The sequence below is a fragment of the Hippopotamus amphibius genome, chromosome 5 (assembly GCF_030028045.1).
Source record: "Hippopotamus amphibius kiboko isolate mHipAmp2 chromosome 5, mHipAmp2.hap2, whole genome shotgun sequence".
NCBI classification, from domain to species: domain Eukaryota; kingdom Metazoa; phylum Chordata; class Mammalia; order Artiodactyla; family Hippopotamidae; genus Hippopotamus; species Hippopotamus amphibius.
The window spans coordinates 40,436,056-40,448,595 of NC_080190.1; the positions used below are offsets into that span (position 1 = coordinate 40,436,056).

General features: G+C 42.5%; 1 pseudogene; it reads left to right on the forward strand.

Moving 5' to 3' along the window:
* The first annotated feature begins 445 nt into the window (after positions 1-445).
* LOC130854536 (DDB1- and CUL4-associated factor 13-like) lies at positions 446-1,963 on the forward strand (annotated as a pseudogene).
* Positions 1,964-12,540: the final 10,577 nt, after the last annotated feature.

Consider the following 12,540-nt stretch of genomic DNA (forward strand, 5'->3'; position numbering starts at 1 on the left):
TTTTCTCATATCAGAGAAAAAAAGTTTTAGCACCCATGAACATGCATTACAGTAGGAGGAGGCCCATAGGCCCAAAATATGTGGGGCCCATGAAAGTCGACATGCAATCCTGACAGCTCTATCTGTAGAAATTTTAAAAACACATTTCTATGAGAAGGCAGTATTTTATTTTCCCCCCTTCCCCCACATCCTTCCATGTGATTTGTGCCTTTTTTTTTTTTCAATACCTTGCCACCAAGTTCAGCTGTAGCTGGGTACAAAGCTATGTCCCTTTCAACGTCTACCTGCTGGCCTGGAACATGTGTACTGGTTAAAGCTGGAAATCCTTACTGACATGTGGAGGAACTCTGTGCTTTTTTTCCTTAGACTCTTCTGAAAAGCAAATGGGGGCAGCAACAGGGACCTGGAGGCAAGTCTCGTGGAATCAGGAAGTACTAGCAGCAAGATGAAGGTGAAGATGCTGAGCCAGAACCCAGACAGCTGTGTTCATGAAACCAAATTGGACTTACAGAGAGTTCCAAGAAACTATGATCCTACCTTATATCCTTCTGAGGTCCCACGAGACTATGTAAGAGCTTTAAACGCTACCAAACTGGAATGGGTGTTTGTGAAACCATGGTTATCGAGACAGAGTCAGTTGCTTGGCAAAGCATCCAAAGAGCCTGGCTACTGTCCTTTCTGGGGCATGTGATGGGGAGGTTAGAATTTGGAACTTGACTAAACGAAAATGTATTCGTACAATACAAGCACGTGAAGGTTTTGTATGAGGAATATGTACTTGCTTTTGTGGGACTTCTTTTTTTTACTGTTGGTGATGACAAAACTGTGAAGCAATGGAAAATGGATGGACCAAGCTGTGGAGAAGAGGAGGAACCGGTGTATACAATATTAGGAAAGACAGTATATACAGGAATTGATCATTACTGGAAAGAAGCTGTTTTTGCCACATGTGGACAGCAAGGAGACATTTGGGATGAACAAAGAACCAATCCTATACATTCAATGACTTGGGGATTTGACAGTATAAGCAGTGTTCAATTTAACCCAATTGAGACATTTCTCTTGGAAAGTTGTGCTTCTGATAGGAATATAGTACTGTATGATATGAGGCAAGCTCCTCCTCTGAAAAAGGTCATCTTAGATATGAGAGCAAATACAATTTGCTGGAACCCTATGGAAGCTTTCATTTTTACTGCAGCAAAGGAAGATCACAACTTGTATACTTTTGATATGCATGTCCTGGACACTCCTGTAATGGTACATATAGATCACGTATCTGCGGTGCTTGATGTGGATGACTCTCCCACTGGGAAAGAGCTTGTGTCTGCTAGTTTTGATAAATCTATTTGAATCTTTCCTGTGGACAAAAGTAGAAGCAGGCAAGTCTATCACACAAAGAGAATGCAACATGTTATCTGTGTAAAATGGACTTCTGACAGCAAGTACATTATGTGTGGATCTGATGAAATGAACAGTCGTCTACGGAAAGCTAATGCTTGTGAAAAGTTGGGTATGCTTACATCTCGAGAAAAAGCAGCCACTGATTATAACCAGAAGTTAAAGGAGAAATTTCAACATCATCCTTACATAAAACGTATTTCGCATCACCGACACCTACCAGAATCTATCTACAGCCAGATTCGGGAACAGAGCGTCACGAAAGAAGCGCGTGACGAAAGGAACTGAATCGTATCAAACAGCAAGTCTGGATCTGCGCAGATTGTGTCAGAGAAGAAGAAACACATAGTGGCAGTTGTAAAATAGCATTTGGTATTGCTACCCATACTGATGTATAATTATTTGTTATGTTTTGATTTGTGAAGGCTACAAATGAAAGTACTGGTTCTAGTGTAACAATGAATGTTCTGTTATGTATGTGTAGAGCTTAACTGTTGCACATTTTTACTGTCCTGAAAAATTATCCTTAAAGGTGACCTGGTGGATAAGACTACCCAACATTTTGTTCTTGACCTTCTTCCTTACTTCACTGAAGAATACAGTATTTACAAACTTATTTTTTGCTGTTAGAAATTGCAGATGCACTTTCGCTTTGATCTGTTACTTTAGACACTCTACATTTGAATTTGCATTTAAGACCAAACATCTCTTTTGTTACCTTTAATATTACTTTGGATAATTATTGCAATGATTCTTCCTAGGATTCCATACAACACGTAGAAGAATTATGTCAGAACTCTTTTCGATTGCATTTACTTTCTGTGCTTTATTTATGTTTGGCTTTTTGAGACGTTAAAGATGATCAGCCTACATTTGTACAACTTTTATAAACAATAATAATTATAACTATGGTCAAGGTAATAAAACATCCTTTTCCTTAGCAAAAAAAGAAAAAAAGAGAAAAAAAGCAAATGGCCACAATCATGCTTTTGGAAAGAGGGTACTCTAACCTGTGATCAAATGGGTGCTCTTCTTCCTTCGAGGCGACATGAGGGGAAGGGGAATAACGGAGAGGGAATTCCAGGTGCAAGCAAGAGCATGATCAAAGGCGTGGAAGCAGGGAGCCAGGGGAAATAGTAATCTAGCGAGGGTGTGGGAGAAGATGAGGGCAGCAGGTCAGAAATGGTTTATTCCACCCCCTTGCTAGAAGAATTGGACCTCTAGAGAGTATGGGGGAAGGCAGTGTGAGTTAGGGCAAAAGAGTACAAGATCCATTTTGTACTGGAGAAGACAGTCTTGTCTGGAAAGGAGAAAGATTTCCATAGAGACTGATGCACAGAGCCTTGAGGGTTGGAAGGCATCCAAATGGCTTGTTGGGAAAGTAACATTTGTCCTGGGATGGTAAGTGAGAAGGAGGCATGACTGCTCTTTTGCAATGCAGATGTAAAACACTTCCGGGAAATGGAAATAACACAGGCAAGCAAGGATATCTTCGAGGGAAATTTGATCTGTTTCATGCGTAAAAGATTCTTGAAAGAGGATTTGCAGATGTGAAAAGCCCTAGAGCGTACAGTTGAAAGTTTGAAAGCTGACTAGAGGTTAACAACTCAAAGAATTAGAGAAGACGAGGATTTAATAGCATAGTCTTTAAAAATCTCTGTCTATGTTTGCTGTACTCAGCTTTCCAATTTAATTAGTATACATTCACGGAAATTCCTATTGATACTATTAGAACTCAACTAATGCAAAAGGCAAGCACTTCTGAAAGAAACACTTTCTTCGTAGTGGTAACTGCCCTCACATCAGAGCAAGAGGGGCCTCTACCCCAGCCCTGCCCCGTTAGGCTCCCACACTTTGAAGTGCCTTCCTTTAAATTTTCTAAGACCCTTTTGGTCTGGGACCTGGACTGACACCCACTTGGCCATGGATCTGTTTTCTTCTCTGCAGAGCCTTTATTCTCTGGCCTCTGCCCCATGCCTGTAGGGTCAAACAGACACCCTTAGGAGCTCTGAAACTCATACCTTCGGGGTCCTCACAAGGGTCTGTGGCCTGGCTCCAGTTCTGGAAGGGTGGCCTGAATTGCTTCTGCCTAGGACCTAGCTTTGCATCCTTTGCTGCTTGCTGGATTTACAATCTTGCATTGAGGTGTGACAATATGCATGAAGTAATCCCAACCAGAGAAGCCCATCTGAGCCTCACAGTTTTTATTGGGGCTCCCATAAATATGTAGACATGACTGATTGATTGATCACCCTCACGGTTGAACTCAGTCTCCAGATTGGCCAGACATTTCCTCCACCCCCCACCACCAGGGCCAATGTTGTGACTGGACTGGCCTTTTGGTTCTTATTGTGATTGCAGGACACATCTCAGCAAAACCATCTTTGGTTTTGATGAACAAGATTTATTACTCACAGGTCCTGGAGGGTACAGGGAATGCTACAAGGCCACACAAGGTCGTGGATACAGAGAGGGAGGAAGCATGGACCTGGGGTTCTGTCTTTATTAGCGTTCAAGGGTGGGGTACCTAAGGTTTCATGGGTTCACTCTTTTTTTTGGCAAAGTTAACGCATAAGAGTAGGAATAAGGTGTGGGCAGGGAGAAGCAGGCCATTCAAGTGGTCAGTTATCTAGGTCACCCAGGGCTTTCTAAGAGGGGGAATTCATGGATGTGGGGGGGTTCAACCTGGTTCCTTATCCAGCTGTTTCTATAGTAACTTCCTCACACAGCTGGCAATATGTTTATTTGAGATGAATGTCTTTGAAATGGTTGCCTCAGCAACCAAAAGCTTAATAATGTCAGGCACTTACATTACAATCAAAAAGTTTACTGGGGGGCAGAGTCAAGATGGCGGCGTAGGAAGATGCAGAGATCCTGTCTCCCCACAAATAGATAGGTTGCCGGAGGCCGGCGGGGGACCTGAGGCCCAAGCAGACCGCGGGAACCCTGGAGCAACTGGGTAGGACCAGGGGGCAGTCAGGGGGGCGGGGAAGGGGAAGCCAGAGGGGACCGGTGCCCCAGGGGGGTGGCTGGCTGAGGGGGGAGGTTCCTGCCTGGAGAGACCGCTGGGGGCTGGGGAGATCTGAAACCGCAACTGGGTTTCTCCCACTGGGGAAGCCAGGAGGCCAGCCGAGCTCCCCAGCTTGGGGGCCTGCTGGGCTCCCCAGCGGGGTCCTCCACCCTCCAAGGCCCCCTCTGTGCTGCCTGGGTCCTGGGGGTGTGGGAAGGAGGGAGGAGGGGCGAGGAGGTGGAGAGGTGGACTGGTGGGGGTGGGGGCTTTGAGACTGGGGGACGGGGAGGCGAGAGGGCGTTTTGCCTGCCCTCTTGGCCAAGGAGGCCGCCTGGGCTCCCGGGCCTGGTCCTTCACTCTCCAGGCTCTCCTCTGGCACGAGGGTCCTGGGGGCATGGGGTGGAGGGGGATGGGGTGGCGGGAGGGAGAGAGGCAGACAGTGGGGGTGGGAAGGGATCTCTCCAGGTCAGAAGAACAGGGGAGGAACCGCCGGGTATTTCTTCTGGGCGGGTCCTCCACCTTCCAAGGCCATTGGTCCTAGAAGTAAAGGAGGGAAGTGGTGGGGGGAAAAGAAGAGAGGCAGAAGTGGGGAGGGACCCTCTGGGATCAGAGGATCAGGGCAGGAGAGAAAGACATTTCCACTGCCCACTGGCCTGAGAAGCCTGCTGGGCTCCTGGGCCTGGTTTCCAACTCTCCAGGGTCCCCTTTAAGACACATTGGTCCTGGGGACGTTGGATCGTGGCAGGGGAAGAGGAAGAGAGGCAGACCGGTGGTGGGACGTTCCAGGAGCAAAGGACCAGGGGAGGTGCGGAGGACCTTCCCCCTACCCACTTGGGCCCGGCGGGCCTGCTGGGCTCCCAAGTCTGGTCCCTCGGTCTCTCCAGCTGAGTAGGTCATACAGGCGTGGGAGGGAGGAGAGGAGAAAAGGAAGAGAGGCAGACTGGTGGGGGGCAGCTTGCAGGACTGGAGGACCGGGGGGATGCTGCGGGAAATCTCCATACCCACTTGGCACTGGAAGGCCTGTTGCACCCCCAGGCCTGGTCTTCAGTCCTCCAGGGGCCCCTCTAGGTCTCATTGGTCCTGGAGGTGTAGAAGGAAAGCAGGGGAGAATAGGAGAGGCAGGCAGGGGAGGGGGCCTTCTGGGATTAGAGGATCAAGGGAGGCAGGGAAGGTATTTCCCCTGCCCACTAGCTCTGGGAAGCCTGCTAGGCTCACAGACCTGGTCTTTCACACTCTGGGGCCCCCTACAGCTGCTTGGCACCTAGGAGAGTGAGGGGTGGGGGAGAGGAAGAGAGGTAGACAGGGACCCTACAAGACTGGGAGATCTGGGGAAGTGCTGGAGGCATTACCCTAGCCCAGTTGGCCCTGGGAAGCCTGTTGGGCGTCAGAGTCTGGTCTCCTGTCTTCTAGTGCCCTCTCCAGCTGTGAGAGTCCTAGGGGAATAAGAGGGAGGGGGCAAGGAAGAAGAGAACCCAAGGGGGGGGCGATCCTCTGAGATTGGAGCACTAGGGGAGGTGCCTAGCTTTTCTCCCACCAGCTTGGGTTAGGGGAGTCTGCTGGGTACCTCGACCTGGTCCTTTGCCCCCAGGACCAGAGGCATCCCTGGGCCCCTCTGCCTCATTGGGCCTAAGCCCCATTCCCCACCATCCCCAGGGCCTTTTCTAAGTGTAGGCCCTGCCCATTGTCTAACCCAACTCCCCCTTCTCTAAGCCCCGCCCCCACAGCCAAGGCCTTTTCTGGCTTTTTTTTCCTTTTCCTTTTTCTTTTTTCTTCCCACCTCCTCACTTTGGCTATTGCAGTTGTTTTATCTTCCAGTTGTTGCTCTATCTTTTTTTTTTTTTTTTCATTTTCCTGCTCCACATGGCTTGTGGGATATTGATTCACAAGCCCAGGGTCAGGCCTGAGCTCCTGAAGTCAGAGCTCTGAGTCCAAAACATTGGACTAACAGGGAAACCCAGTTCCCAGGGAATATGCATGAGAGTGAGGTCTCCCAGAGGTTCTTACCTCAACTGAGCTATACTCAACAGCCTACAAACTCCAGTGCTTGAAACCTCAGGCCAAACACCCAGTGGGACAGGAACACAATCCTGCCCATCCAAAGTGGGGGGAAAATGAGATGACAAAAAAATATGTCACAGATGAAGGAACAAGGTAAAAATACTCAAGACCAAATAAATGAAGAGGAAATAGGAAAATTGCCTGAAAAAGAATTCAGAGTAATGATAGTAAAGATGATACAAAATCTCGATAACAAAATAGAGAAAATATAAGAAACAGTTAACAAAGACTCAGAAGAACTAAAGAGCAAACAAACAATAATAGAAAACAAAATAACCAAAATTAAAAATACTCTAGATGGTATAAACAGCAGAATAACTGAGGCAGAAGAACAAATAAGTGAGTTGGAAGATAGAATGGGGGAAAAAACTGCCACACAGCAGGAAAGAGAAAAAAGAATAAAAAGAATGGAAGACAGTCTCAGACACCTTGGTGACAACATTAAGTGCACCAACATTCAAATCATAGGCATCCCAGGAGAAGAAGAAAAAAAGAAAGGGTCTGAGAAAATATTTGAAGAGGTTATAGTGAAAACTTCTCCAACATGGGAAAGGAAATAATCAAGTCCAAGAAGTACAGAGAGTCCCATACAGAAAAAACCCAAGGAGAAATACACTGAGGCACATATTAATCAAACTAATGAAAATTAAACACAAAGAAAAAATATTAAAAGCAGCAAGAGAAAAGCAACAAATAACATATAAGGGAAAACCCATAAGGATGACAGCTGATCTTTCTGAAGAAACTCTGCAGACCAGAAGGGAGTGGCAGAATATACTGAAAGCCCTGAAAGAGAAAAACCTACAGCCAAGAATACTCTACCCAGCAAGAATCTCATTCACATTCGACAGAGAAATCAAAAGCTTTAAAGACAAGCATAAGTTAAGAGAATTCAGCACCACCAAACCAGCCTTACAACAGTTGCTAAAGGAACTTTTCTAAGTAGGAAACACAAGAGAAGGAAAAGACCTACAAAAACAAAAACAAAACAATTAAGAAAATGGTAATAGGAACATACATGTCAATATTCACCTTAAATGTAAATGGATTAAATGCTCCAACCAAAAGACACAGACTGGCTGAATGGATACAAAAACAAGACCCTTACATATGCTGTCTACAAGAAACCGACTTCAGACCAAGGGACACATATACACTGAAAGTAAAGGGATGGAAAAAGATATTCCATGCAAATGGAAGTCAAAAGAAAGCTGGAGTAGCAATACTCATATCAGACAATTTAGACTGTAAAGTAAAGACCATTACAAGAGACAAGGAAGGACACTACATAATGATCAAGGGATCAATCCAAGAAGAACATATAACAATTGTAAATATCTATGCCCCCAACATAGGAGCACCTCAATACATAAGGCAAATGCTAGCAGCCATAAAAGGGGAAATCAACAGTAACACAATAATAGTAGGAGACTTGAACACCCCACTTACGTCAATGGACAGATCATCCAAACAGAAAATAAATAAAGACACACAAGCTTTAAATGACACATTAGATCATCTAGACTTAATTGATATTTTTAGGACATTCCATCCAAAAACTACAGAATACACTTTCTTCTCAAGTGCACACGGAACATTTTCCAGGATAGATCACATCTTGGGTCACAAATCAAGCCTCAGTAAATTCAAAAAAATTTAAATCATATCAAGCATTTTCTCTGACCACAACGCCATGAGACTAGATATCAATTACAGGAAAAACACTGCAAAAAATACAACCACATGGAGACTAAACAATACACTATTAAACAACCAAGAAATCACTGAAGAAATCAAAGAGGAAATCAAAAAATATCTAGAAACAAATGACAATGAAAACACAACAACCCAAAACCTATGGGACACAGCAAAAGGAGTTCTAAGAGGGAAGTTTATAGCAATGCAGTCCTACCTTAAGAAACAAGAAAATTATCGAATAAACAACCTAACCTTACACCTAAAACAATTAGAGAAAGAACAAAAAAAAAACCCCAAAGTGAGCAGAAGGAAAGAAATCATAAAGATCAGATCAGAAGTAAATGAAAAAGAAAGGAAGGAAACAAGAGCAAAGATCAATAAAACTAAAAGCTATTTCTTTGAGAAGATAAACAAAATTGATAAACCATTAGCCAAATTTATCAGGAAAAAAAGGGAGAAGACACAAATCAACAGAATTAGAAATGAAAAAGGAGAAGTAACAACTGACACCACAGAAATACAAAACATCATGAGAGACTACTACAAGCAACTATATGCCAATAAATTGGATAACCTGGAAGAAATGGATAAATTCTTATAAAAGTACAATCCTTCAAGACTGAACCAGGAAGAAATAGAAAATATGAACAGACCAATCACAAGGATGGAAATTGAGACTGTGATCAAAAGTCTCCCAACAAACAAAAGCCCAGGGCCAGATGGATTCACAGGAAAATTCTATCAAACATTTAGAGAAGAGCTAACACCTATCCTTCTCAAACTCTTCCAAAATATAGCAGAAGGCGGAACACTCCCAAACTCATTCTATGAGGCCACCATCACCCTGATACCAAAACCAGGCAAAGATGTCACAAAAAAAGAAAATTACAGGCCAATATCACCGACGAGTATGGATGCAAAAATCTTCAACAAAATACTAGGTAACAGAATCCAGCAGCACATTAAAAAGATCATACACCATGATCAAGTGGGGTTTATCCCTGGAATGCAAAGATTCTTCAATATATGCAAATCAATCAATGTGATACATCATATTAACAAATTGAAGGATAAAAACCATATGATAATCTCAATAGATGCAGAAAAAGCTTTTGACAAAATTCAACATCCATTTATGATAAAAACTTTCCAGAAGATGGGCATAGAAGGAAATTACCTCAACATAATAAAAGCCATATATGACAAACCAACAGCCAACACTGTTCTAAATGGTGAAAAACTGAAAGCATTCCCTCTAAGAACAGGAAGAAGACAAGGGTGTCCACTCTCACCATTATTATTCAACATAGTTTTGGAAGTTTTAGCCACAGCAATCAGAGAAGAAAATGAAATAAAAGGAATCCAAATTGGAAAAGAAGAAGTAAAACTGTCACTCATTGCAGATGATATGCTATTATACATAGAAAACCCTAAAGATTCTACCAGAAAACTGCTAGCACTAATTGATGAATTTAGTAAAGTAGCGGGATATAAAATTAATGCGCAGAAATCTCTTTCATTCCTATACACTAACAATGAAAGAACAGAAAGAGAAATCAAGGAAACTCTCCCACTTACCATTGCAACAAAAAGAATAAAATATCTAGGAATAAACCTGCCTAAGGAGGCGAAAGACCTGTACTCAGAAAACTATAAGACACTGATAAAAGAAATCAAAGACGATACAAACAGATGGAGGGACATACCATGTTCTTGGATTGGAAGAATCAGCATTGTGAAAATGACTATCTTACCCAAAGCAATTTACAGATTCAACGCAATCCCTATCAAATTACCAATGGCATTTTTCACAAAACTAGAACAAGAAACCTTACAATTTGTATGGAAACACAAAAGACCCTGAATAGCCAAAGCTATCTTGAGAAGGAAAGATGGAGTTGGTGGAATTAGGCTTCCTGACTTCAAACTATACTACAAGGCCACAGTGATTAAGACAGTATGGTACTGGCACAAAAATATAAAGGAAGATCAATGGAACAGAATAGATAACTCAGAGGTAAACCCAAGCACATATGGGCACCTTATCTTTGACAAAGGAGGCAAGAATATACAATGGAAAAAAAGACAGCCTCTTCAATAAGTGGTGCTGGGAAACTTGGACAGCTATATGTAAAAGAATGAAATTAGAACACTTCCTAACACCATACACAAAAAAAAAACTCAAAATGGATTGAAGACATAAATGTAAGGCCAGACACTATAAAACTCCTAGAGGAAAACATAGGCAGAACACTCTATGACTTACAACAAAGCAAGATGCTTTTTGACTCACTTCCTAGAATAACGGAAATAAAATCAAGAATAAACAAATGGGATCTAATGAAACTTAAAAGCTTTTGCACAGCAAAAGAAACCATAAACAAGACAAGAAGACAACCCTCAGAATGGGAGAAAATACTTGCCACCAAAGCAACGGACAAAGGATTAACCTCCAAAATATACAAGCAGCTCATGCAGCTTAATACCAAAAAAGCAAATAACCCAATCCACAAATGGGTGGAAGACCTAAGTATACATTTCTCCAAAGAAGACATACAGAAGGCCAACAAACACACGAAAAGATGCTCAACATCACTCATCATCAGAGAAATGCAAGTCAAAGCCACAATGAGGTATCACCTCACACCAGTCAGAATGGCCATCAAAAAATCTAGAAACGATAAATGTTGGAGAGGGTGTGGAGAAAAGGGAACTCTCCTGCACTGTTGGTGGGAATGTAAGTTGGTACAACCACTATGGAAAACAGTTTGGAGTTTCCTTAAAAAACTACAAATAGAACTACCATATGACCCAGTAATCCCACTACTGGGCATATACCCAGAGAAAACCATAATCCAAAAAAAACATGTACCATAATATTCACTGCAGCACTATTTACAATAGCCAGGATGTGGAAGCAACCTAAATGCCTATCAACAGATCAATGGATAAAGAAGACGTGGCACATATATACAATGGAATATTACTCAGTCATAAACAGGAATGAAATTGAACTATATGTATGAGGTGGATAGACTTAGAGACTGTCATACAGAGCGAAGTAAACCAGAAAGAGAAAAACAAATACCATATGTTAACTCATATATACGGAATCTGAGGAAATGGTACTGATGAACCCAGTGACAGGGCAAGAGTGGAGATGCAGATGTAGAGAATGGACTTGAGGACACGGAACTGGGGTGGAGGGTGGGGGGTGAAGGGGAAGCTGGGATGAAGTGAGAAAGTAGCATAGACATAGATACACTACCAAATGTAAAATAGCTAGTGGGAAGTTGCTGTATAACAAGGGGAGATCAACTTGATGATGGGTGATGCTTTAGAGGGCCAGGACAGGGAGGGTGGGAGGGAGTCACGGGAGGGAGGGGATATGGGGATATATGTATAAATACAGCTGAATCACTTTGGTGTACCTCAAAAACTGGTACAAGAGTATAAAGCAATTATATTCCAATAAAAAGCTTAAAAAAAAAGTTTACTATCAGGCACTTACACTACAAATGTTCTCCTTGGGGGGTGTTTTCTATCTGTATTGTGGCTTGTGTACTTACCTCCCTTTGGAGAGTACAGCATGCAAGTGAAAAACTATGTCATTGTCTTTGTGCAAATTTAAGAATCAAATCTATTAGTAATAATGATATGTTTGTTCAAACTGAGTATGTAGTCAGACATTGACTATTTGATCAGTATCTCCTAAATTCCTAAACAAAAACTTTAAAAAATTGCCCTTAAAATACAAATGATTAAAAGAAAATAATATTTTAACAAGCTTAATATAACTTGTCCTATTTTATAGAACGGAAAGGAAGTTTATTTATTTATTTTTTTCCCATTCATTTTTAAATTTTATTTATTTATTATTTTTTGGGGGGGTACACCAAGTTCAATCATCTGTTTTTATACACATATCCCCATATTCCCTCCCTCCCTCGACTCCCCCCCTCCTTAAGTCCCCTCCACCCTCCCCGTCCCAGTCCTCTAAGGCATCTTCCATCCTCAAGTTGAACTCCCTTTGTTATACAACAACTTCCCACCTGCCATCTATTTTACAGTTGGTAGTATATATATGTCTGTGCCACTCTCTCACTTCGTCTCAGCTTCCCCTTCACCCCCCGCCCCCTCCCAAACCTCGAGTTCTCCAGTCCGTTCTCTGTATCTGCATCCTTGTTCTTGTCACTGAGTTCATCAGTACCATTTTTAGATTCCGTATATGTGAGTTAGCATACAATATTTGACTTTCTCTCGGAAAGGAAGTTTAAATGAGTCTTTTTTTTTCCTAGTTGTAAAAATATATTTTTTAAAAAACATGAATTGTGTAAATTATGAGTTGACCTCAAGAATTTGGACAATCTGCTTGC